The sequence below is a fragment of the Rhinolophus sinicus genome, chromosome 5 (assembly GCF_057876585.1).
Source record: "Rhinolophus sinicus isolate RSI-liver-muscle chromosome 5, RSI-T2T, whole genome shotgun sequence".
NCBI lineage: Eukaryota > Metazoa > Chordata > Mammalia > Chiroptera > Rhinolophidae > Rhinolophus > Rhinolophus sinicus.
Genome location: NC_142505.1, coordinates 39,017,757 through 39,022,500, shown reverse-complemented (window position 1 = coordinate 39,022,500; position 4,744 = coordinate 39,017,757).

Below are 4,744 nucleotides of genomic sequence, written 5' to 3'. Positions count from 1 at the left end.
GGGCACCACCAGTACTCCTGGGCACTGCCAGACTTCCTGGACTTCTTAGGGTACCACCTGTCTTCCCGGACACAGCCAGGGTTTCTTAGGGCACCACCAGTACTCCTGGGCACTGCCAGACTTCCTGGACTTCTTAGGGTACCACCTGTCTTCCCGGACACAGCCAGGGTTTCTCAGGGCACCACCAGTACTCCTGGGCACGGCCAGACTTCCTGGACTTCTTAGGGTACCACTAGTTTCCCCGGGCACAGCTAGGATTTCTCAGGGCGCTGCCACTTTCTCTGGGAACAGCCACACTTCCTGGACACAGCCAGGGCTTTCAGGGCACTGCCACTCTCTGTGGGCACAGCCACACTTCCTGGACACAGCCAGGGCTCTCAGGGCACTGCCACTCTCTCTGGGAACAGCCCGACTTCCTGGGCACAGCCAGGGTATCTTCAGGGCTCAGCCAGACCTCTCAGCGCACTGCCACTCTCTCTGTGCCTCTCAGGGTACCCTGCTGGAACAACAGCGACTCACAATCAAGGTGCTTACATATTCTCAATGGTGGCCAGTCAAGAGACAAAAGCAAATATCCCCCAGTTCCACTAACAACAGTTCCCAAACAAACAGTCAAGCGGTCCATTAAATTAGGGATGGAAGGCAATTCCCCATAGTCCATAGTCATTCGCCAGGACTGTCCTGGGGGTGAGGGACAACCTTGACCTCACCCTCATCTCCCACGGAGGACTCAGCAAGCGATACCTCCTGGGACTACAAGTCCTGCATCCGGGCTGCCTGAGCAGGAACTTCCCAGCCCACAGGGCCACAACGACCTTCGCTTTCTCCGGCCTGTGCTGGTTGGGGAACCGTCCACATCTTTCCACCTCTCCACAGGGCTCCATCTCTGCAGCAGCTGCATGGCTTTTCCTGTGCTGGTGGGAGAACCGTCCACGTCCTCCCACCCCTCCACGGGGGTCCAGCTCTCAGTCAGCTGCTCCTCCTGGTCCTCCAGAGACTGAGTGTTCATGCACACAAACTGCTCCACCGTCCTTTGGGGAGCTTTGGCCGGCACAGTACCCTGCTCGCTGCGCCATTTGTCGTGCGGGAGACCCTGCTCGCTGCGCCATTTGTCATGCGGGGCGTCCGGCGGGGTCTCTGGTCCCGCTCCCCATACAAGAACGCAGGATATGGTGAGGCCAAAAAGGAACACACAAGGAGCCATAGATAGGGAAGTCATACTTAGTATATTCTCGCCGGCGGCACTATACTCTCACTGGAGGCTGGATCCACACTGTCCGCAAACCGCCATCCACGCTTGCCAGCCCAGCCGCCATCTTCTTGCTAGCCCCATTCTTTTTTCTCCTTCTCCTCTCCTTTTAGCCACAGCAGTTATATTATGGCCAATGGCTCACTGGTTACAGCTGACGGCCAACTAGCCACAGCTGATGGCCATGGAATCATAGTTGGCCATTTACTACCTGAGCCAGCACCTGTCTATGTGAGGCCGAGAGCCTGGAAACTACTCTCTGGGGCTCTGCCCCCACAACCACTCTGGTGGGGGATGTTAGATAATGGGTGAAGCTGTGTAAGGTCGAGGGCATATGGAAAATCTCTGTGTCTTCTGCTCAATTTTGTTGTGTCCCTAAAGCTTACCTAAAAAATAAAGCCTATTAAAAACAAACAAACAAACAAACAAACAAAAACAGTTTCAATGCAGCCACCAAAAGTAATTTGCATCCACAGAAACATAAATGATTGACCAGGGATCCCTAATACCACTTCTTCCGGAATTATATGCATACAATGAAACTATTTGCATACTGACAGGGCTGAAGAGTCCAGGCCATTCCATTCCCCACCTGACTGCCTGTTATCTCTTAGATTGTTGGAGCTGATGGGGCCCAGAGATCTCAGCACCCCAGGAGGACTCTGGAATATACCTGAGTTAGTCTGTAGTAAGAAGACAGGTGAGAGTCAGTGACAAAGACACCCAAATTCACCCAGTGAACTCTGAACTTGGTGTAGGACAGGATATTAAGGACACACACATGCACACAAACATGCATACCTACACCCAGAGGTCTGGAGAGTTCTGTTGTCATAAGAATGCCTTGGTACACTGGGATGAGGTAGTGGAATGGGAGAGGCAGATCATGGCAGGGTCATAGCACAGGATTTTTAGCTTTTAATCAACTTCTATCGCCCTCATTTTTCCCTCATATAAAATGGGGCAATAATATCTGCCACATGGAGTTGTGAGGATTAAATTAAGTGATGTCTATAAGGGCTTGTTCTTCAAGCTGTGGTCTTGCACAAGTTATCAAATGTCTGGGAAGCTCAGTTTCCAGTCTGTAAAATGGAAGCAATAAAGTGCCTTTCTCTGGTGGCATTTGTCACTTTTGTACTTTGAGCAGCTGACCCACCTTCCTAAGTGTGAGGAACACCCCACCACATGAATCTGGGTAGGAAGCAGTCACTTACTTGCCACTGATGGACAAAAAACCCGGTGCTCAGTCATAGCTCTTGCAAACCCTCTTCACATTTTGTTTTTGGTAAAAGTCAACCCCCCTTTACCTCCTAGCCTCCCTTGCTGCTGGATGTGGATGCGATCTGGATTCTGCCAAAAAGACCAGTGGGATTCAGAAGTAAGCTCCCTGAGGAAACGCCGCAGGCCTAGGCCATCCATTCTGGTTGGTACTTCTGGGGAAGTAGAGGCAGCTCTGCTCTGCGATCAGCTTCCTGATCCAGTTGTGGCAGAAGTTCTCTCGCCAGCCCTGTTCTTCAGTGTAGTTACAGCTATTTTCCTGAAAACTCAGTCCAGAGCCTAGTTTTCCACAATCCCAGTGATTCCGTGAGTTACTTAATCTGTTTTACTAAGTCCCCACCTGCGTGAAGTAGGTGGAGGGAATCTACTGTTGGCAACTACACATCCCTTCTGTGACTGCCTTTTCTGGTCTTCCCGACAGCTTGGCCAGTCAGAACCTCCCTCTTAAGTGTTCAAAACTGGAACCAGGCATTCAAGAAAGCAAGGATGGTGGATTTATCCTGACGGGGGGCTGTGTTGGCAACAGCAAACTCCAGACCCCAGGAACAACATTAGCCGTGTTGCCCCCCCTCCCCCCAGTCACCTCCTCACCCCCCAGTGTCCAGTGATCAGTGCTGGGAGTGGCATCGGTGTCCTCAACAAATTGGGTTTGGGGTGTGATTCCAGCTGTGGCTCTGCTGCCTGCCTTTGTTGCTGTTCTTGCCTGTTTTTTGTTTTGTTTTGTTCTGGATCTGGTTCTCCAGGCTTCCCAGTCATTCTGCGATTTCCCAATTTCCTTTCTCTTTGTTCACATAGTGAATTACATTGATTGAGTTTTCAATGTGGAACTAACTTGGTATTTCTGGGATAAGTCCCACTTGGTCATGATGCATGATCCTTTTTTTAGTACCTTGTTGGATTCCATATGCGTCTATGTTCATGAGGGATATTGCTCTGTACTTTTCTTTTCTTGCAATATCTTTGCCTGGGTTTGGCATCAAAATAATGTTGGTCTTTAAGAATGAGTTAAGAAGTATTCTTTTTTCTTCCATTTTCTTGAAAAGTTTGTGTGGAATTGGTATTATTTCCTCCTTAAAAGTTTCAGAGAGTTCACCAGTGAAGTAAGCTGGCCCTGGAATTTTCTTTGTGGGGAGGTTTTTAAATAGAAATTCAATTTCTTTAATAGATATAGAGCTATTCTGGTTATCTGTTTCTTCATGAGCTATGGTTAATTTATGTCTTTTAAGAAATTTGTCAATTTTATCTAATTATTGAATAGATTAGTATTAGGTTGTACATAATATTTCCTTATTATCCTTTGAATACGTGTGGAATCTGTAGTGATGTCACCTCTCTATTACATTGATGGGTAAAAATCAAACAACCCCCCTTTACCTCCTAGCCTCCCTTGCTGCTGGATGTGGATGCAATCTGGATTCTGCCAAAAAGATACCAGTCTGATGAGAAGTGAGCTCCCTGAGGAAATGCCTCTACCTGTGATATTGGTAATTTGGGTTCACTCACTCTATCTCTGTCTCTTATCTCCATCTCTGTCTCGCTGCCTGTTAAGTCTGGTTAGTGGTTTATCAATTTTATTGATCTCAAAGAATCAGCTTTTGGATTCATTTATTTTCTCTAGGTTTTTTGTTTCTGTTTCATTGATTTTTGCTCCTGTCTTTACTGTTTCTTTTCTTATGCTTTCTTTGGCATCCATTTGCTCTTCTTTTTCTAGTTTCTTTTTCTAGTTTCTTAAGATGGAAGCAGAGATCACTGATTTGAGACCATTTTTCTTGTCTAAATAGGCATTAAGTCCTACAAATTTCTTTCTAAGGACCGTTTTAGCTGCATCCCACAAGTTTTGCTATGTTGCTTTTCATTTTTTTATTCACTTCAAAATTCTTTGTAACTTAAAATTCTTCTTTGACTCATAGGTTACTTAGAATTGTGTAATTTTGTTTCCAAATATTTGGAGATTTTCCAGACATCATTTTGGTGTTTACTTCTAATTTAATTTTATTGTGGTCAGAGAATGTTCTTTGTATGACCTAACATTTTAAATTTACTGAAATTTATTTGATGGCTTAGAATACAGGTGACCTTTGTAAATGTTTTGGGTGCACTTGAAAAGAATGTGTATTCTGTTGTTGGGTGGAGTGTACTGGAGACAGCAGTGAGTTATTCAACTCTTCTGTAGTCTTGCTGATTTTCTGTCTACCTGTTCTGTCATTTATTAAGAGA